The sequence below is a fragment of the Cimex lectularius genome, unplaced genomic scaffold (assembly GCF_000648675.2).
Source record: "Cimex lectularius strain Harlan isolate CLEC.00 unplaced genomic scaffold, Clec_2.1 scaffold65, whole genome shotgun sequence".
Taxonomy (NCBI): Eukaryota; Metazoa; Arthropoda; class Insecta; order Hemiptera; family Cimicidae; genus Cimex; species Cimex lectularius.
Genome location: NW_019392646.1, coordinates 703,903 through 726,754, shown reverse-complemented (window position 1 = coordinate 726,754; position 22,852 = coordinate 703,903). Strand labels below are relative to the sequence as shown.

The following is a 22,852-nucleotide window of genomic DNA, read 5'->3' as shown; positions in this document are numbered from 1 at the left end:
CCTAAAGGAGAAACACAATACCCTTTGAACTTATTTCTGTTTAGCGATTCTTCAATTTTATGTATTTAGTATCAACCATAAAAACATCTTCATACTACAACCCATAAATTGAAGAAAATTATAAAGGGTTATTATCAATTACTTGTTATTGAAAAAGGTGTGAAAAACCTATGTGAGAGTTCTACTGAGTGAAGTAACGTTTCAACGTCTGGGGTGACGGTTAGGTTAGTAAAATAATTTCTGACAGGGGTTGTGGCTAGTGGCCGACAAGCTATCACTATGAGCTTTCTTTTGTGGGTAGGTGACTTTGGGAAAAAACATTTCCTACTTCCTGCCGACCTAGTCAACTGCAGACCCGATCGTTTGAAGCTTATTTCTGAGCATTTCTGCTCAATTGGAACGGATTTTTGGATTAAGGATAATTTGAGGTCGGAATATATTTTTTCTAATTTTGGCTATTACTACAATATAAATTAATTTTATTAAGGTTTTACCAAGGAGGGGGACTATGAGAGAGAGAGAGAGAGAGAGAGAGAAAGAGAGAGAATTGAATTGAAACGCTTTCTTTATTCATAATAATCCAGGATTTAGTCATTACGACCTTTGTTACAATCAACGAGTTCGGTTTTACAAAAATAAATAAATACAAAATAAACAAAAATAATGTTTATCGAATTATAATGTTTATTATTATTTTTACCTTTAATCAATTGCACTAAATTTGTCTGTAGTTAACTGTGGTGTGTAATATACTATATATATCTGACTAACTGAATTGTGTTATAAACAATGCAAGATTTCCACTTACAATAACTAAAATTATAAAACAAAAAATGTGAATAAACATAAAATCTTGAAGTAGATACATAAAAAATAGAAAAAAGTTAAAAATATATCATTATATAATAACCATTTAACAAGTGAAATGGTGAACGTATTTATCAAGGAGTAATTTAGTAGATAAAAAAATTATTAAATTTAAATTAAAAAATACAAAACAAAATAACACATAATAAACAAAGATTGTTGTAAATATAATGTAAAATTTATATGTAAGCATAATATAAAACTTTTATGTAGATTATTAAGCACAGGAGATTATACATATTTTGTAGTTAGTTATGCATATTAGTATTTATTTTAATTTATTTTTGAATATTTTTTTGGTTTTTACATTGTTTATTTCTCATAGTATATTGTTAATCATCCTAATGTTTTTTTAGCAAAAACGAGTTGCTAAGTGTTTTTGTTTTGGATTTAACAACTGTTGTGAATGGTGAGTATTAATATTATGTATATATGTGTGGTGTTTAGTGACCGTTAGTTAATGATTATTTAGAGATCGTGGGATGCGGTCTGGTGTGATGTGGGTTTAGAACAACATTTTCTTTATTGTGTTTTACATGCAAATATTTCGTAGGTTAAGGTATCAATTGCTAAGAAAGAGAAAGAGAGATTAAGGGAGAAATAGTGGGTGAGTGGAAGAGAAAAGGGAAGAGAGAAAGACTGAGATGGATAAATAGGAAAGAAAGAGAGAAAGGCAGAGAAAAAATGTTATCTAATAAATTATTCTTTACGTACATTCAGTTCTGCTTACTGGTACTTCACATGTACTTTGTTTTAATTTGCATTAATAATTACCAATTATATTTATAACCGACTTTATTGCTTGGTGGTTCTCCGGTGATCTATTTCTTTTAATACTGGTTTACGGTGCTTTGTCGTCTTTTATTTCTTGTAATCGACACCTTTTTATGCTTGAATATTACAGAGCTATACATTTTAATTAAAGACACGAACCATGAGAGTAGAGTTTTATGAATAATTTAATAATCATCGCAGTAACTGTTTACTAACGACTGAGGCATAGGGAAACAACCTCGCTTCCCCTGTACTTCCTCATCTCATGGCGAGTTGAAAAATTACGAACCGCCTTATATATCGTTATTACAATTTAAAACTGATGTGTCCTTTGTTAGATTAAAAAGAATAATTTTCTACCCATTAAGCAATTTACCCATTGTAAGCAATTTCAATTGTTTTGAATTTTCGTTTAAACTACAGTATTGATCTGAAGTTGGATATCCGAAGATAATCATAAAAGGAATTCTTATTTTAAAAAAATACTGATTTCAGCAGTTTAGACGATCCCGACCATCCTGAGTTTGAACTATTGGAAGTAATAAATATTAATTATAAAATTGGGGTTTATGCATAATATATTGGATCGAGGTTTAATTTATAATTGTCGAAACCCTAAAATAAATAATTATTAAATTGTTTTAATTCTAGCACGGTATGGTCAAAATGGATATAGTAGATTCAGGTATTGTCAAACATCCGATGTTTACGGTAGTGGAAACGGTCGGAACAAACGGCCTTTTTGTCGCAGACGTCTCCAGTTTTTCCTAGGCCAACTGACATAACGAATCGCGTCATATCGCATTTATCCGCCTTTATGCATGACAATATGCTCTGTTGGATTATGATCTAATTAGAGGGTGAAAATTGGACGTGTTTTTCCGGGTCGTACTGTTCCTCGGGGAATGGGAAAGCCGTGACGCAATTGTAAAAGGTGTCCGCCGACGAAAGTGTGACCGTTTCCTTCCCATCGATCACACGCGATTGTGTCAGGTTTTTATGATTCCTTCCTTTAAGCCATCGTCAAAAAAACTGCTTAGGACTGATTATCATCAACATCATTGGGGAATAGAAGGTGAATTCTGGATAAATATACAATTATCATTTTTGTGAAACTTACCGAGTCTTTGAAGAAATAGTTACCAGTAACTTTTTCGCATCCGTCTCTTAATAATTACAAAAATTAAACAGAGTTATTATCAAATTTACACCCACTGAATTTCATAACCCAACAAAACATTTTATATTAATGATATATTTTTTAAATGATTTTCTTTGTTACACTGAACATAACATCTGCTTTATTCTATTGCCTTTAACAATATATAAGTATTTCAATATTGTATGTTAGATTTATTTAAAATAGGCAAATATCAAGAAGCATTTGTTCAAATGTAAAATATACAGCAGATTCCGATTGATTATACGACATTTGAAAAATGGCAAAAAGGAGGGAAAATTCAAAAGGTGGGGTTGTGATGGGAGGTTGGTCTCCGAGTGGATCGAGGTCACGATAGCTCAAGTGGTAGAGCAGCGGCGTATCAAGCCGAAGATCGTCGGTTCGAATCCCGCTCGTGCCATTGACTTTTTTATCTCAACTAAAAACCTTAATTAATTGTATGATATTAATTGGTCAAGCGGACCACGAAACTAGTGAATATAAAAATTAAATTAAATACAAAAATTAAAATAAATATTTATTTTATTGTTTGTTGTTTATACGGTGAGATTACATGATTTTACAAATGAGACGACCTCGCTATATATACAATAGTTCCTTGTCTCTAAGATAGTATGGTAACTAAAGGGATTATTATGTATCCAGACAAGACTGTAAAGAATTTTTTCCTTTCCTTCTCATATCTAGAACAAATCATGATTAAATGTTCCATTGAACCAGTTCCATATAGAGCAAACAAACGTCTATAGCAGATCTGTTTATTTTACGCATATATTGACCACATATGGCATAGTTTGATCTGAGCCTGCCTATAATTTTGCACATCTCTTTATTTACGTGATGTTTACGGAACCAGGATGCCTCAATGTTAGGTTGAATGTTTTTGTATAATAGCACTTTGTTTCAATGTTTGTACCTTTGTTGCCACTCGTTTGCTAGAGCCCTTGTTAATTGATTTTTGATTTCGGTGTAATGAATTTGTAAGCGGCATTCTTTTCCGTTGTGAGCAGCTTCCTTTGCCAGCCTGTCCTCTCTCTCATTATATTCAATGCCAGCTTGGGCCTAAACCCATGCAAACTTGACATCTTTACCGCTCTAGAAAGGGAAAACTAATTTTGGGTAGCACTTCAAAAATTATGGGATTGTCAGTAGCATGTAATTTTTTATTTTGTAATTTAAGAAGTGAACTTAAACTGTCAGTTATTATTAAATATTTGTCATTGAGAAATTGATTAATACATAAATAGAGAGATTACTCCATATAGCCTAAGTAGTGATGCGAGTAAAGCATATTTTTTCTACTTTTTACTTTTCCAAAATTAAAAAAAAAAAGAACTCTTTCAAAACTAAAATATTGTCTGGCAGAAATGGTTTGAGATGGAGTGAGTATGACATTCACTTTCTGGCATGATAGTTCTATTCAGAGAAATTTTAGGCAGCTATACGATAGGATTTCGAGTTTTAAATGTCATCAGGCAGAAGATACAAACACGTCTCTCAAGTACAATTCACGTCAAGAAACTTCTTTGATTAAAACTATCATTCCAAAAGTGAATGTATTGATTTGTATGCATAGGACAGTCATTTATCATATATGCAGGGTGACCAGTATCATTCTTATTTGCCCCACCCACTTTCTACTTAAATAATACATCGAAAAAGTGAAAAACATAGTCTAATGAATTTTCCTTTAGTTTGATTGAAATTATACAAGTTCACTGTTATGCCAGCACATTTAGACGATTCTGCAAGACAAATTTTGCATTTTAATTGTCATTTTTCTCTTTAGGGCCTCCAATTATAGGACAGTTAAGGATTCATTTTCTACGCATTTCACACCTCAAATTACTACCTCCTAAACCTGTAAACTCCATCTCTAAATAAAGGATGAGGTTACATATATAAAAATTAAATAAATAAATATATGAAATATAATCAATTAAAACTATGATTTTTTCCGATTGATTAGTTAGTAACACTCATAATTCGAAGCAAAGGTGAACTTAATTAAATTTACCGTCTATTATTTTTTAAAATACCCTTTTTAGTAAAACGAAAATCCGGCCGTAAATGAAAAGTTAAGTAGTAAAGTTCCGTAAAGATGAGCCGAAATGCACCGGGAGAGCAGGGCTTCAGCGGACTTTGGTCATTGAACTTGAGAGGTATACGGAATACATTACCACCTGCTACACATCTCACAGACCTTTAACGTGTAATTAGCGAGAGTTACTCCAATTTACCGACAAGTCTGATAACGTCTCTTTCTCTTTGTTGCTTCATTCGGTTGCAAAAAAGAAAAAGGAAAAAAATCTCGTCACAATTACAAACAAATTTCGTACAATTTTATGCTTATATTTTACGTCAAAACAACAATTCTATCTTTATGTAATACAACGTATATAGGGTTAGGGTTGTGGTCAGAAAAACAAATAATGCTTCTGTACCAACGCCGAGTTTTCGACAGTATATTTCGTCTCGTTCAGACGAAGAAAGGAGTTGTCAAAAATCTGTGCTATGTCTGTTTGAATGTAAAATTAATTCACGTTTGTGTTGTGATTAGTGACTGTTAGTCGATAATTATTCAGAAATCGTGAGATGCGGTCTGGTGTGATGTAGGTTTCAGAAAAACATTTTCTTTATCGTGCCAACGTTTCGATCTTTATTCAGATCATCTTCAGGGCCTTGTGTTGTCTGCATTTCAACAAAAAAGTACTCTGATTGATAGCCGATGCGAGTTTCTTCTCATTGTTGGTCCTTCAGAATACTTTTAGCTTCGGCTATCGATCAGAGAACTTTTTTGTTGAAATGCAGACAACACAAGGCCCTGAAGATGATCTCAATACAGATCGAAACGTTGCCACGATAAAGAAAATGTTTTTCTGAAATCTACATCACACCAGACCGCATCGCACGATTTCTGAATAATTAATTCAGATTGTTCTATGTAGACCCGGAAGAAGATGAAATATATCTTCGAAAGCCCGGCGTTGGTACAAAAACACTATTTGTTTTTCTGACCTAAACCACGAGGCTATTATAGATTAAAGACAGGATCGCATAGAACATACCATTTTATAAAACTGTACACACTGAGAAATGTAATAAAAATTTGTTTAAATTGTTAATTTTTTCTTTGATTGATTAATGAATAAACGAAAAATAAATTCCATAAAAGAACTAGTTGTACTTTTTCAAATTATACTGAAAAACCCATGCTTTTGTAAATGGAAAACCGTGCATTATTCGAAACATTTTCGCTACCAGTGTGATTATTGACGATGCATTTCTTTTCCAAATTAGGTCGGTCTTTAAGCTCCCGAACACTTGTCTTTGATAACGGAGGTCCTGATTTGGAAACATCAATCAGCAAAGAAAACATCTGGAAATAACTTCACTGCCATTAGTCTGGTATACTATCGATTTTATTTCCTTAAACTTTTCTACGTCGTATTTCATCTAAAGGCCATTTTATTTTCCTCATAAAACTGCTTTTATTACAACTACAAATTAAAAATTATGCATTTTGTATGAAAAGTAAATAAAATAGAGTGCTGCTACAATTCTATACTTACGTCACCGGAGTCTGCAGTGTACTTTATGCAGTCCAACTATCATTCTAATCCTAACATATCTTAGGTAAACTGCTGAAAAATGAATAGAGATATTTGTAATTTATTCGTATTCTATTAATTTTAATGAGATTAACCGATATATTCTTGTTAGTTGGATAAAACAAAATAGAAAACGCAAACCAAAAACAAACAAATGTTAATCTTCATGTTTTATAACTGATTTACTTAAGAATAATAAACATGAAGATTATTTATTTTGTAAGCAAACACCTTTTCTCCATTTTAATACAGTTGTATTCTTTTTAATCACGGAAAGTCATCATCTTGAACCAGAAGTTTGCAAGATTACTGTGAGAATGAGTCATCGAGATCACAGGCAAGTGGATATCTCAGAGGTAGTTGGCGATTCTCAGAGCGTGGTCTCCCGGGCCTGATTTCGAAAGACTGGAAGTGCCAATAGGAGGCCTGGTAGTGGATCTCACCACATTACGAAGCTAAGGGAGAACATAAATATTGTCATTGTTGGAAGACGGAACCCGCTCCACAGTGCTCACCAGCTCCTGAATGATACTTCAATAGAGATGTTGCAACTTCAAGATGTTTAGATACGTAATCGTTTGTGGGAAGTTGGCCGCACATCGTATGCCTCTTTGAGACGACCTGCACCAACAACCCGCATATGGTGCAGCGAGCACCTAGAAGTGAACACGTTTATGTTTACTGATGAGTTGTTTTACTGTCTGTATAGTGATAGCAGGCGCCGAAGAGTCTACCGTGAACAGGGGATAAGAACAATGCCCCAGTTCGTGCTGACTTCAGTGCGGTTGGGAAGAGGCGGTGAAATGGTCTGGGCTGGGATTTACACTGGAGGACGAAATGGACTCCATACTGTTAAAAGCAATCTCACCACTGTCCGTTATGTCCAGGAAATTATCGAGGAATACATCTCTCAAATCAGGGATCTCATTGGCAAGGATTTTCGATTTCTGGATGACGATACCAGACCTCGTAGAGGCAGAGTTCCCAGAAAACCTGGGAATGTCTCATCTGTCCCTTCCCTCATTGCCTCCAGACCTCAATCGCATTGAGCACATGTGGCCTATGGGATGCGTTGCAGAGAAGGCTTTTCGATCACCATTCACAGCCAAGCCTGCAACAACTCAGTGCAGCGTTCCAACATCTATAGACATCCTTCTTAAGATTATACCTAACAGGTGCATAGAGATTTTAGATAACAGAGGAAATTATATACGGTAGTAATTGTTTAAAAAAAATATTATGTCCAATAAAGAAAATTATGGAATTAAAACTTTTTTGTTATTTTTCAAAATTCCTTAATTAAATTTTTCGCCAGTAAAAACGTAATAATTTCTAATAAATTTTAATTCAATTTATTGTAAAAATAAAATAAAAATGGTAGGGAAAGTAAATTCTACAAAATTGGCAATATCCCTTTTCATTTTTGTGCAGTTTAGTTCTGTAGTTAGTTTCGTTAGATGAACTTTTTTCTGTTTTGAGATCCAGTCCCTTGAACCGAGTTTATTAACTCATTGTCAGATCGTACTACGTTTTTAGCAACCCGGGTTATGGCAAGTTATCCTTGTCAAATTTATCGGCCTCCTCGTCACCCTCCTGCCAGTGTACTCTGGTAGTCTGACAGGGCCTTAATGCAATCCCGAAGGCTCTCGGCTGTACTACCGATGAGGTAGCTGCCTTTAATGCTATTATTTTGTTGACAATACATATACTTTTAATTTTTCTGACGATGTTCAATAACCAAAGTCTCTACCTGGAAGATATTGGCAAATTGTCCAAAGCTTAAATGAATTTTTTGTCCTTGGTTTATTTTGTCATTATCGTAGTATACCATGGATATCTTTTTTCTACTTTTGTTATTGGTTTTATAAATTATTTTTCTTTGCACGACAATATGATATCAACGACAAACTCACTGAACACTGAATAGCGACTTTATCGATGACTTAGGCACACAAACTAGCAAAACCTTTTTGCGTTTCCATCTGATCTGAATGATGACATCACAAGTATGCAGTAGGTGTGGTTGTTTGACAGTGTATGGACACATGAATTAACGAAAACCAGCGAATGTAGACGGACCTCAAAGTGATCAGTTACAATCGATCTAGATGATCTAGTCCCTAGGTTTAGACTAGATTATAAAAAGGTATATTTCTTTCAAAACGTAGGGTCACGACTGAGTAAGGCTAAAACATTTTTTTAAACCACCTCGCACATAAAGTAGAAATGGTTTTAGCAACTTGAAAATTGAATGGTCATGACTTCAAACTATTCGGGGGCTGGGAGCTAATTGGTGGGCGTCGATCCGCCAATAAGATAGAAAAAGGTTCATCAATTTCACCTTTGAACCCGTCGAGGGTCCGTTACTGAAGAAGAACACGGTTTATTTAAATCCCGTTTGACCCGTTTCGGCATTTTCACCCGCTCCAAGCCGGATGGTCGGCGATGAGGGAAGCCTTTTCCTCATTCCTTATTAAAACACGACCCGGTAAATTAGGAAGTTCTGCATTACGGGAAGAAAGCCTAGAATCGAAATCAGAACACGTCTTTTTTCGCTCAGTTTACTAAACACTGCTCTTTAATAAGCCAAGTGTGAAATTATCCTTTTTTTACTCATCTCGTACGCAACAAATTAAACCGAAAAACAATTTTTTTCCACTCGCGATCTATTAGGTTCCTCTAGAAAAAATAGTCATTATTAAAATAGACAACATAATGGACCATTCAAAATTGCAGGAGCAGTTACTGGTTGATAAGTGGCATGCTATCATAAGCTTTAAAATACGGGCTAAAATGTTCTATTTCATTTAAAATTTAAAATAAAATATGTAAAAACAAATTAACCCAATATCAATAGATGTGAGTGGTAACAAACTTCATCACACTGGTGGTGTCGAAGTTTCTCTGTCTTGTTGAAAGTACCTTGAACATTTATAATTTGGTCATTATAATTAATCTATTCGTGCTTTTTTGCAGACTTTTGGACATCGACATCTTTAGTGTTGAGCCTGATTACTTTTTCCTTCTATTACCGGATGAAAACACTTCAAGGGTACAACAGATATAAGAACAAAAAGCCAGGCGCGGACACACCCATCCCATCCCTCACGATCTTGGCTTCACAGAAATCACATTATTAATAATAATTTAATTGCAGATAATTTTTGGTCTAAGGGGTTTGTTATGTTGGTAGTCACTTGAAATATAAACTTTACTTATTATAACCTGACATTTTCTGTTAAAAACGTGTAGTGAGGTGTATTTGAAAAATCGTTGACTTGTAAATGGTTATTACATTTTTATTTTTATTTAGAGCGTCGTATATGTAAGTTGAATGTTAATGTTATCTCTATGGTTGTAAATTAACTGAATTTGTATTCAAATTTTTTTTATATTTTACTAAGTTGTTGTAGTGAAGGCTAAATATAGAGCCGAAAGCTTGGCAACTGTATAATACAGTGTATGATTCATTGAAGGACCACATACCCAACAACATTCGAAACCAGATTATAAACAAAGTTGGTCGATAACTGAATAACCTCACAAATCACATAGAAACACTGAAGATGGCGAACTCGTCATGTATAGGCTTCATCAAAAGATATTAATCCCCCACGTACACCGCAGAGAAATCTTACAATTTGATAGTACGCTATTTGAACAAACTAAAAAAACCTAACTAAATAAATTATTCTTTCTATGTAAGGTCTTGGTTGAGATAAAAAAGTCAGTGTCACAAGCGGGATTCGAACCCACGACTTTCGGCCTACCTTTTTATCTCAACCAAGACCTTACATAGAAAGAATAATTAATTGATAGAAGTAACTTGGTCAATTTACCACTAACACGTAAAATGAATTAACTAAATAAAAGAAAACTAAAATCTGATACTAGAGTACCCTTGGTGACCCTTCTTGAATACGTCTACAACAGGTAGGCACAACATACAACAGGTAGTATTTGTGAAATTTACCGAAAGAAATGTTAAGGGCTTTAAGAATGGCATATGTTCAAAAAGAACATTATAAAAGAGGTTAAACTGAAAAAAAATTCTTAACAACAGACGACCAAGCAGCCCTAAAATATTATAACGTAAAAAGGTCACATCCAAAGTAGTTCGGGAATGTATTGTGAAAACATAACAACCTGATAATATCTTGTTTGACAGGGCATAAAGGAGTTCTGAATAACGAACAAGCAGACAAATGAGCAAGAGGAAAATCTGCTACACCATGTATAGGTGAAGAACCCAGATTTGGGATAAGAAGATCAAATATACACTCATCCATCAAGAATGGATTAGGACAAATTGGGGTGGACAAATTGCCGAGAGACTCCAGATCCAGTAAACTGAGAGTAATCTTATTAAATTGTACCAACAAAATACTGAAAAGTGTACGATTTTATCGTAAATTTGCCTCAATTTTTTAAACAATCTTTAATAATTAGATATTAGAAAGGTACCAAAACTAATTTTAAAAAATCTCATTAATTCCTGGAACGAATGTGTCTATATGTAAAATAATCCTTTCTTATCCCCTAGATGAAAAAGTCAGCCTAATTTCAATATTTTCTAAATATTCATGTACCACCATAAAATTAATGACACCAAACGATAATAAATCAAAATATTTTCAATTTTTATTTATTTTTTTCCAGGAATATCTCACTTAAGTTTCCTTAGGGCAAATTAAACTAACGGACGACATAAACTTGCAAGTTTATAGACAAACGAAAAAAATATTACAGAAAGTATAAGGAAGAAAAAAGGAAATATTTTCTATAGATACGCAACGAATCGTCAATACCACTTTTACCACGATTCTCTTAGAAAAATCGGCGTGAAAAACAAATGAAATTACCGGAAAACTCAAAGTCATACGCTGGTTTTCCATTTTCCGTTATTCGTTTGTTTTTCAATTATGTAATGGTATCTACGTGGAATATTCGTTTTTATTGTTTATTAGCTTATATACAGACCATTTAGAATATTTTTTGAATTAACATGTAACTACCAAACAGTACAAAAATATCACTTGATTTTACTTTCCTGACACACAATATAAAAAATAGATTATATGTTCGTTTTGCCTAATGTACTGTACTTTAGAAAACAACTGAAATGTACTAATAGATGCGACACACGAATACTAAAAAGTAGATTAATTGTGTATCTCTTTGAACAACTTTAATGTTAAAAAAGCTCATTAAATAACATTTTATACTTATAATTATTTTTCGTTTTTTCTAAACGGCCAAACACATCATTTTAACAATTTATTATTTTGCAATAAAATTAGGTTAGTTTGTATATACTACTTTGTTGTACCATTGAACCTATTTAGGAAATTCGTTATTACACTAAAGGATAATATGAACCATTAAAATAAATAGGTTGTTGGTTTTTTGGAAATAAAATGCCAATCTTTTATGTGCCATATATTTCATTCACTTGTGCATTTCCGGCAACACGCAGGAATACAAATAACAGCTTTCAAGAGGGACAAGGATGTGGCCCGCAATGCATAAGTGAATGAGATACATCGCATATAAAAACTTGGTGTTTTAGTTCCAAAAACTAAAAACTAAAAATAATAGTCCCGAAAAATCAATCGATGAGTAGTGTGGGGACCAATTTTGGGTATTACATGATATGAGCATAAATCATTTTATTCGGTCCATTTGGCTCCGTAGGGTTTTCCTTGTTTTTCATTTAGACTTTCGATTATTGTGTCGAGCTTTGCTAATGGTTTTGTTTAAAGATTTTCGTTTATTTTGTGTAAAGAATTATTCTCCGGGTATGATATCGAGGTCTAACTACATTGCTCAAGAACGGATGTCATAGACGATGTCCTCCTCCTCCACGTATAGTCGACATTGGTTATCTGTTAAAACTGCTATTTTCTTAAACGTGGTAGTTTACTGTAGCATATCTCGTACCTTACGGATTTTAATTGCTTTCTGCTGAGTAGGATGTCCTCTCACNCTCACACACACACTCTCTCTCTCTTTCTTTATTTCTTTCTCTCTCTCACACACACACTCTCTCTCCCTCCCTCTCCCTCTCACTCTCTCACACACACTCTCTCTCCTCTCCCTCTCTCTCTCACACACATTCCCTCTCCCTCTCTCACACACACACTATCTCCCTCTTCCTCTCTCTTTCCCTCTCTTTCTCTCTTACACACACCCTCACTCTCTCTCTCTCCCTCTCACACACACTCCCTCTCCCTCTCTCTCACACACACACACTCTCTCCCTCTCCCTCTCTCTCACACTCTCTCTCTCCCTCTCACACACTCTCTCTCCCTCTCCCTCTCACACACACTCTCTCTCTCCCTCTCCCACACTATCCCTCTCGCTCTCTCTCACTCTCTCTCTCTCTCTCTCTTTCTCTCTCTCTGTCTCTCTCTCTCTCTCTCTCTCTCTCTGTCTGTCTGTCTGTCTGTCTCTCTCTCTCTTTCCCTCTGTCTCTCTCTCTCTCTCTCTCTCTCTCTCTCTCTCTCTCTCTCTCTCTCTTTTTCACTAAAGTACACTCCTCAAACAGATGTATTAGCATGGTGATAACTATAATTAAATGGATAACTATATAAATGATAACCATCACAGCAATTCAATACATTTTCACACGATGCCCCAACAACACTAGAATTATAATTACTATGTTAATCGATTCATATTAAAAGTTTTCAAACATTCCCTCTATAATATAATTTATAACCAAACACCTACTTATAGAGAAGTAGTAGAAAAAAAAACAATTATTTGTTAATTTTATCTACTTAGCAATGTGAATTGCGTTCTCATTACTAGACAACAACAATGTGAATAGTCGCAAAACAGCTAGTTTGTTTATTTAGCATTGTCTGTTTACATTAAAATGAATATTTGACTACAAAAATAATAAAAGGTGGTTGCGCGGCAGTCCCTGCCACTTTTCACGACTTCTGTGCATACTTCATACTACGTTGTAAAAAACATAAACCCATTTAAAATAATAATAAAAGCTAAATGATTGGCCAGGTAGTTTAATTTGAATAAGATCTTTGAACTTTGGGTGTTATTTTACAAAAATAAATTTACAAGTTAAGTTGTTAAAGGTAAATTGACAGTAAGAGAGTTTATTTTTATTGTTGCTTTGCCATTGTGACGAAGGAATGGGAAAGCATACATTTTCAATCACACTTTGCATGGCCTGCTCACCGAAAACCTGTTATTTTGAGTTACGTTACTACTAAACTGATAAACCGGATTTCATCGTAGGCATGTTGCTCCTAGGTTCTACTTAAGCCAAAGAGTCTAAATTTACTGATGAAATCAAGCTTCCATTAAATAAAAATAATGTTATTCTCAATTATGTTTTCACTTTCTAATTTATCGGATTGTGTCCCAGTGAGTAGAATTTTACTCTCGTGTAACCTGTTTCAGTCGGCTGGCCAAGAGCTTCAGTGATATTTTACAGTTAGAAATAGGTCTTGTAACAATAAACAGTCGTAGTCGATTAAAGAACATGTCAAAGAATTCGTTCGTTGTTGCTAAAAAGAAAAATTTTAAACAATATTTTTTCTTCTTTTAATCAAAGAGCGTCAAAAAATATCAAAAGTTGTACGACTTCATCTAATTATGTACGCGTATTGCCCTAGCATTAGGAAAAAGAAAACAGGAAGGAAATTATCATTGAGAAAAGAGCTAAACTCTTCTCTATCTTCTAGGAAAATCTAGAAGTTAATACAAATGGATTCGTACAAATGAGAGTTGTGTAAAAAAGGATTTTATAGTTCACTTGAGCACTTCTATCATTATTTTCAAACCAGGACAAAACTTTGGGAGATGAATAGATCGATGTAATGAATGTAAAGGATTTATGAAATAATGGGTGGTTATTACATACTTCTATAAAAAATATATCTATTATTTGGTCTTGATCTGTGAAAAGAAATTGTTATATTTTCTCTTGGTAATGGAGATTTTGTCATGCCTCACACTCTTTTTAACGCAGAGACCAGTTAAGACGGCGAGAAGCCAAAGCACGTATGAACAATCGCGAGAATATTGGAATGAACAAACTTAAATTAATTGTTCTCAATACCTAAAACTAATTTTATTCAAACTTGATTGCATTAAACGGGAAAATGATGAAATAATTATTAGATAAAATAATAAAATATACATAACAATTATGTATCAAGATGAAAAGAAAACGGAAGAGCATTTTCGACGTTAATTAAAATAAACAATCTAACAGATTGATATGATGTTGAAGATTCTTTTGCTGGTTTGGCTTACATAATAATAATAATAATAATATGTAATTCTGTGTTTCATAGTTACCATTACGCGAAAATATTAATTGACTAACTTTGAATTTCTGTTAAAAACGTGTAGAGATTATTTTATTTTTATTTAGGACGTCGTATATTACCATATATAGAGCCAAATAGAGGAAGGTCAAGTATAGAACCGAAAGCTCGGTAACTGTATAATACAGTATATGATTCATTGAAGGACCACATACCCAATAATATCCCAAACCAGATTATAATCAAAGTTGGTCGATAACTGAACAACCTCCAAAATATTAAAAAACAAGAATACTTTTCAACAACTACCAATGACACCGTAATTTTGTAACCACATTGACACCAATCATTTTATTAAATAAAATGAAAAAATATTATTTAATTCTAGTTGAAAATGCCTACACTGAAAAACTTATAAAATGCAAAGTAAATGCCTTTCATTGGTGATGACAAGAGAATCCTTCTATACGAGAGAAGTCGAGAGGATTTCTCAATTTCACGTGTTGGTAAAAAAAATTGTTTGATACGATGCTGGTCTCACATGTCATGTTTTCACAAAATCTCACCATGATATTTTCACCTTAACAAATAAAATATAAAAAAATAACCTTTTTAGAGCCAAGAAAAATTGACTATCCAAAGCGTAAACTTTCTGAAATATATTTTCGAAAATGTTTTCAAGCCCTCCGATAAATGATTTCAGAGATGTTTTAATTATAAATAGATTAATTAAATATTTTAAATTGATTATGATTCAACCAGTGACATGATAATGCTTTTAGGGCTAGGTTTTATGTATGTTTAAAACATTTCTGTACATCTTAATTTTAACTTGGTTCTACGTTAACAGAAGTAAGACCCAGAACTTTTAATAAAATTGATGTTTCATATTAACAATGTTGTTAGTTTAGTGGATTATGATCTGCATATGTTACGTGCCTTCGTACATTCTCATTAAAGAGTGCTTACCCCAGGGTAGCATCCTAATCCCGTTCCTATTTATAATACGGATATATTCCTGTTCACCCAAAAATATGCTTTATGCTTCCCCTTATATGTTCTTTTGCTGACGACACAGCCATACGATGACAACATGGGACTAAATTTTAGTAAGTAGTAGTAGTAATAATTATTCAGAAATCGTGAGATGCGGTCTGGTGTGATGTAGGTTTCAGAAAAGCATTTTCTTTATCATGCCAACGTTTCGATCTTTATTGAGATCATCTTCAGAGGGTGCCCACGAGAGGGCACTCTCAACACGACACGCAAGAATGGCACAATTACACAGAAGACAAACACTTTGAGCCCTGAAGATGATCTCAATAAAGATNTAAGAAGGTGTGTGGGTGACTTTTCTTATCTGTGTAATACAATGATTGTCAATGTATCAATTACCACAATTTATCCTGTGTAGTACCTTTCTTCTATTTAAATATACCTTAAATACCGGCAAAAAACATGTATTTAACATTGTTTTTTGTTTTCCCCCTATGATTGATTGGAATGATTTATATAAATGAGTTGTAAGTTTTTGGTCGTTTTGGTTAATGAACCCCTTTACTGAAGATACTTGTTCCCGCCGTGCTGATACGGTTTAATCAGAGATTGAGCGTCAGGGGGAATTGGCTGTGAATTTTTATGTGTGGAGTGCAATTAATATTCGTCTCACTCGGTTGTAATTAACGGGAAAAGGATTTCTGCTGAAAAGAGATAATGTTTGGGAAACATTAACACTAATCTATTGTAACTGACTTGTCGGAAGCATTCTTGTATAATTTGTGTGTATGTGTTTTACAAATAGCATTATTTTGTTTTACATTTATTTTATTTGTAGTTCCCAATATCAGTCGAAAAAATAGATGGCGTACCGTGACTAGAGGTCAATACTTCAATAGGTTATTATATATGTCCAAGAAAAAATTCCCTACTGCTCCCGTTTTTGTTTATTATGTTGTATTTTGTACCAACGAGTGTTTATCGTTTGCTCAAGGTTACAATAACAAAAAAAAAAATCGTATAGAATGTTTGATGTACTTTCCATTGATGTAATCAAATATAGAGTTGGATTCATATTTTGTTTAGAGATGGGGGCCTTGGGAAAAACTTATGAAAAGTAACACGATAAGTGAAATTTCTCGAATACGATTAAGAGTGAGTCTATGGGTAATTGATAATTTTAGTCCCATTTGACATGTAGAATAGCTTCGTGAATTATTGACGTCTGTTCACGGTACACCCTATACACAAACATACAAGCATATATGTAACATATATATCACGTTTCAAAGTTAATGCACCAATTAATTCTTTTTTCCCCCAAAAAAACCAGTCCGCGGTTTTACAAAGCAGACGAGGAGCTCGTAAATCCCGACTTTCCGTTACGGAAGGGGCCATTCGGAATTAATCATTCAGATTTTTCTCGGATTGCCTGAGATGGATCGCGGTAAATCGCGGTGTAACGGGCTATCACACTTTTCGAGAAAAGAACATCACTCCTTGTAATTTACGCGTACATCACTCATAGCTTTCAGCCCGTGCCCAACCATTAAAAGCTTATAACCACAGTGCAAAACGGTGTTTTCCTATTAAATTTGTAAATTAAGATTAAAGCTTTTCCTCTGTGGGAATGTGGGAAATAAATTTCTGAAGATAATTTTCTATTAAAACTTTCAATCTTCCTAATATCCTCACAATATACAGGGTGCATCAACTTCTGTAGTCCACCCATTTCTTTCGGAAAGATTAACTTTAGCACAAAATGATCTTATACAAATCCCAAGTTAATTTTGGCTAGGAATCGCGAGGTGATAACCGTTTTAACAAAACTTTCTCATTTAGCTACGAAATGACATTAAACTTATTATTTTAAATGAGAATAATACATTTTTATTGAATAATTCGATTCTACAGCTTATTTTATGCCACTTTTACTGAAAAGAAAATTTTGATAGAATCGACCGTTTCTGGGTTAAGACCGTCAGAAGACGCGTGAGGTATGCTTTCTGTAATTAGATGGCCCACCTATTTTATTTCGGAAACGATTAGCATTAGCAAGTTAATTTAGGATAGTAATCGTCTCATAATAGGGATGAAGGGGTTGCTTTATTTATTGTTTCATATTAATTTTTGAAAGAAAATTCCTCTTTTTACAAAAAAGGATTTTTATCATCATCGAGTCCATTTTGTTTTTAAAATGATTCTCAACTGTTTTTATGTATTGTTGCAGATTAGACCATTTAATAAAATTTATGTTTGTAATAAATGCTCAAATACGCTCCCTGCGCAAAAAGCGCATTATAAAAGCCCTGCATTTTAAATCTAAAACGGGGATGGCCATCATGTTTTTACAAAAAGCATGCCCCCTTCATAACTTCCGTCGGGCATAACTCAGAAATGGTCGATCCTACCAAAACTTTCCTTTCAGTAAAAATGGCATAAAGTGGCTCTAGAATAATGCCTTATAGTAAAATAGAAAACAATAAAAATATAGGATTCTCATTTTAAAAGCAAATTTAGTGTCATTTCCCAGCTAGATGAGAAAGTTGTGTTAAATCTGATACCACCATGCGATTCCTAGCCAAAATTTATTTGTGGCTTGTGTAAGATCATTTTGGGCTAAAGTTAATCGATTCCGAATGAAATGGGTGGACTATAGAAGTTGATACACCCTGTAGATCATTTCTATTTTTATTGAAGTATACAAGTTTAATAAAGCGCAAAATTCATATCTAGTTGCATGTGACGTTTAATATGTTAAAATGTTTTTCCCGGTCTTGCGCTTCTTCTTAAGTAATCCAATCTAAACTGTACCTTTTCTCGCACAGACTACACATTAGTAAGAAAAAAAAGACTGTTCGTGTACTTTTTGAATGTTATTGCTATACTTAAGTTATATACAATATTGATATTCATTCAATGGCGAATTGCTCAGACCTAGTTCGTTTGATGGTTGAAGATACCTTATTAGATAACATTCCCATCAACAGGTTAAGTGCTAGTGTGCGAAATGCTGATTTGACCGCGGCATCAACTCAACCCTGATCGTTCATGTCAAGCGTCCTCGTACTAACCATCTGGCCAGACTTCTTGCGAATTATGCACATACTTCAACTATCCAACATCAATTATCAATCTGTTTAATATGATTAAAAATATTGTACATACAGACACACTGAGAAGAATCTGCTGGTATCATGGTGTCTGTATTTGTGGGTTTTCTTATCCATGATACCAGCAGATTCTTCTCACCCATGGACCCAAAAAGCTGCTGAATTCATTTGACTCATAAACCCTATGTTGAACTCCCATTAACTATCCTTCTAACTCCTGCTAATTATAAAAAAGAATTACAAACAATTAAAACCTTGACTAAAAACAACGGACATCGAGAAATATTTATCCATAGGTTGGTAGTCAAAAGAATAAAAAAAGATAACATTAAAATAAGTAACAATCGGACTCAGCCACCTTAACAAAAATTAATCATTAGGTTTCCGTTGTTTGCCATCCATTGGTGAACGATCAGTAAAAGTCAGTAAAATTCTTAAACAAGAAGGTTTTAGAATATCTTTTAGAAGCAAGTGTTCACTTAGAAACATTCCCTCAAAATCTAAAGGCAAGGTTGACAACTTGGCAAAATGCGAGGTTTACAAACTTAATTGCAATGATTGAGATATTAAATATAAGGTCAAAGTGGCAGAGAAAGTAAAACGAGAGTAAAAATACATTTGCCTAAATTTGAACAAATTTTCTGAAATTAAGGACTATCTAAATGAAACGAAACACAATTTCAATTTAAATATAACATTGTTACACACTTTCCACAAAGGGAGGGAACTACATTGGTTTGAAAAATTTGAAATTAAAAATTGTAAAATTAAAAATGGATTAAAATGAATAAATAATATATTTTTTAGTTACCTGCTATTTTAAACATGTGAGTAGTACCATCATTTACAAAAAGTAAGCCAACCCAGGTAATTTGTACCATCTTATTCGTAAAGCATATCTGCATATTAAATGGAAGAACGCAATTACAAAAACGAGTATAGCTAAAATGTTTTCAAAGGAACCTCTTCTACAGACAAACGGAGTAACGCAGTATCACCAGACTTGATTATTAATGTAACAAATTTACTCAAGAGTGAAACAAAATTAATTATGAGCATCCAGTACAGAAACTTGTTGCTGTAACATAAAATTTATAACCATCGATTAATTTTTTTTTTTACATCTGAGGGTCCGATGAAAGTGATAATTACTGAAATACACGAGCAAATATCCAACCGAGATATCTCTCGTATAAGAGACTTTTCGTGTAACTCTCACCTAGAAATGTTAACGGGTTTTGCTAAAAGATTTCGCATCGTGTGAATTTCCTGGGGTTTAACCGATAAATTTTATTGACTGAGAAAGATTGACTTAGGAGAGAGAGACTTAGTAAGGACCTTAAAATTTGTTGATGAATCTTGAAAAGCCCCCTTAGTAATTTTCGCTGAAAGCACGAGAGGGCGAAATATGGAGTACCTCATTAGATTGTAGTTGCAAATATAAAAGAAAATGTTTATTAATGAATGGGACTGTGGCTATGTTTAAAAAGCGCATATTTTGGGGTTGTAATGACCTAGCTGTCGACAGCTCCTAAAGCTTAATTTTTTTTTCTGGGGGACTGCTGTATTGAACCCGGGTCCTTTACCTTACAGTGTGAGCGCGGTCACCGAAGCCCCATGATTCTAATAGCTTAAAAACAAACAGGAAATGAAAGGCTTTTCATATAATTTTTTTTAAATGTTGTTATCTCTTTGATTGAAAGAATTTAGATATAACGTGATAAATCTAAGTTAAATGGCTATATTTTCAAAAAATCTGATTATGTATTGTAAGAGTTCATCAATATTTAACTAATAAAACAAATTACCTAAAAACCATTAATGATATTTATAGTTAAATCTTACAATTAATTAAGGTTTTTAGTTGAGATAAAGAAGAGATTGAAAGATATTAATTGGTCAAGCGGACGACGAAACTAGTGAATTTGTTAAGGTTAAATCTTATGTTAAATGTGTTTAAGACGGCCCAGACGGGAAGTTTGCAAGTTTAGAACTGTGCCTCATTATTTGCATATAAACATTTTAAGGTTCATCAATTAAGCTATACAAGAATCGTTGTACGTCAAAACAATGGCGATAAAATAAAAATATGGCGGTAAGAAACCGGATAAAAAGAAAGGGGATGTCTTATGGTCAACGAAAGCTTCCTTGGCTGAAAGTGACCGTCAACCTGTTCCACCGGGTGGGCGATCCTGCTAATCCCGTAATATTTTTAATCCGTGTGTCTGGAATGAGACTCGTTTTACATTCCAGCCTGGAGGTGGGGAAGATCCTGCGGCCCGGCGTAATATTCATATGCAACAGGTCCCGTTAGGATCATCTTGCCTTTTTTGAAAATAACGAAAATAACTAGCTATACCACAGCAAATGCTGCGACTTTTGGGTTAGAATTAACAGTAAAATAAAACATCAAGTTGTGAATGTTTTTTTTAATTAAATTAACGCATTCAATGGTACGTTGAAAATTATAAAATTCTGGATTTTTGATTAATTTATTTCTATCTATACTATTACTTTTAATCGAATTTGTACAATTAATATTACACAATGTGAAGATAATTGTGTGTAGCAAGGCTATATTTTTTTTAATATTTACGAATTCAAAAGAAATTCCTTTACGCAATATTCTCCCGGGAGATTGATAACTTTAGGAAAACAGCAACTCTAAGCTGAAGCAGAGCAATGAAAGTACCTTTGCTGCTATTTAGAAATATTTCAATAAATATCAAAAATGCTTGCAATAAAAATATATCGAAATGTCTTTTATCCTCCTGTCCTAATCTTTTATTACAAACCATTTTTGGGTAATGATTATTCCTCTCCAGAAACGTTCAACATATGCATTTTACATGTTTAATACCTATTGAACCAAATCAAATAGAACTTATTCCATACGAAATTAAACTAGTTCCTAGTCAAATTATGCTTTTTCCAAATAAACTTGTAATATAAGTAAAATGATCTGAGGGGCGTTGTTTCGGTGGCCGCAACGGTTGGAACTTTGACAGGAAGGTCCCTTGGTTTGAATCTCAACGGTCCTGAACTCAAACCGAAAGTAGTTCCAAATGGACCTTTCCAATGGAAAAACACAAGAACTTCGGGGATTGATATGACATCTGCTGTTTCAAACTCCCATTGAAAAAAAAATAATCGCAATTTTATTTTTCTAATTCAATTTTATCTAAGTAAATTTAACATTCATTTTAACATTTCATTTTTAAAAAGAAAAAAGGAAAAACCTTTTTGCTGAATTTGCTTTATGCATATACAAAATTTGTAACATTCGTTTTAATTTTAACAATTGTAAATTAGATAAAAATATAGTAAACCAATTAAATATATATGCAGGATTATGAATATAACGGTCCAGCTTCCTAAAACTGCAGTTCACTAATTTTAGAAAAAGAGGTAAAATTGCTTTAGAAAAGGTCCAGTTACTTTGGAAAAAGGTTTTGGGATAGTTCAGTTTAATAGTTACGCAAGCAATCTACAGTTATAAAGCATTTCATTCAACAAAACTGCCAAACTACAATAAAACGTACAGAAAACCAAAAGCGACCGGTATCATACAAGCCGACTCAAATTACCCTCACTATACAATGGCATCACTGAAATACATACTGACAGGCTCAAAACAATACCTCTGACAAAAGAAATTTATAACAATAAACTAACAACCATCAAAGCCATTGCACGCAATAACAGATACATAAGCAAACACGATAAAGAAAAGGCACACAGAACAGTATATACTACATGGACTGTGTTCACATAGATAGGAAAAGAAAACAATGTACAAACTAACAAATTATCAAATAAAGAAGAAACATCGTTGAAGACCATGAACACAATTGTTAAACTACCAAGACTCACTGGTGCAGTTGGAGAGGGCCAGACTCAGAGGAGTGATAGGACTGTTATCCGGTCACCGGCATCTGAGAAAACTTGCAGATTATGTAATGAGAAGGAAGAAACAGCCACCCATATCATCTTCGAATGAGAAGCAACGGC

At 33.6% G+C, this 22,852-nt stretch overlaps 1 protein-coding gene and 1 long non-coding RNA gene across 4 annotated transcripts in view; one reads left to right on the top strand and one right to left on the bottom strand.

The window, feature by feature from the left end:
- LOC106660874 overlaps positions 1 to 9,886 on the top strand; it is a 52,098-nt gene extending 42,212 nt beyond the window's left edge. For both annotated transcript variants that reach the window (XR_001339604.2, XR_001339603.2), the window contains exon 3: positions 9,409 to 9,886. This is a non-coding gene — a long non-coding RNA (uncharacterized LOC106660874). The remainder of the gene's footprint in view (positions 1 to 9,408) is intronic.
- Positions 1 to 22,852, bottom strand: part of LOC106660873 (cadherin-89D) — an 84,629-nt gene that overhangs the window by 40,142 nt on the left and 21,635 nt on the right. The window lies entirely within an intron of this gene.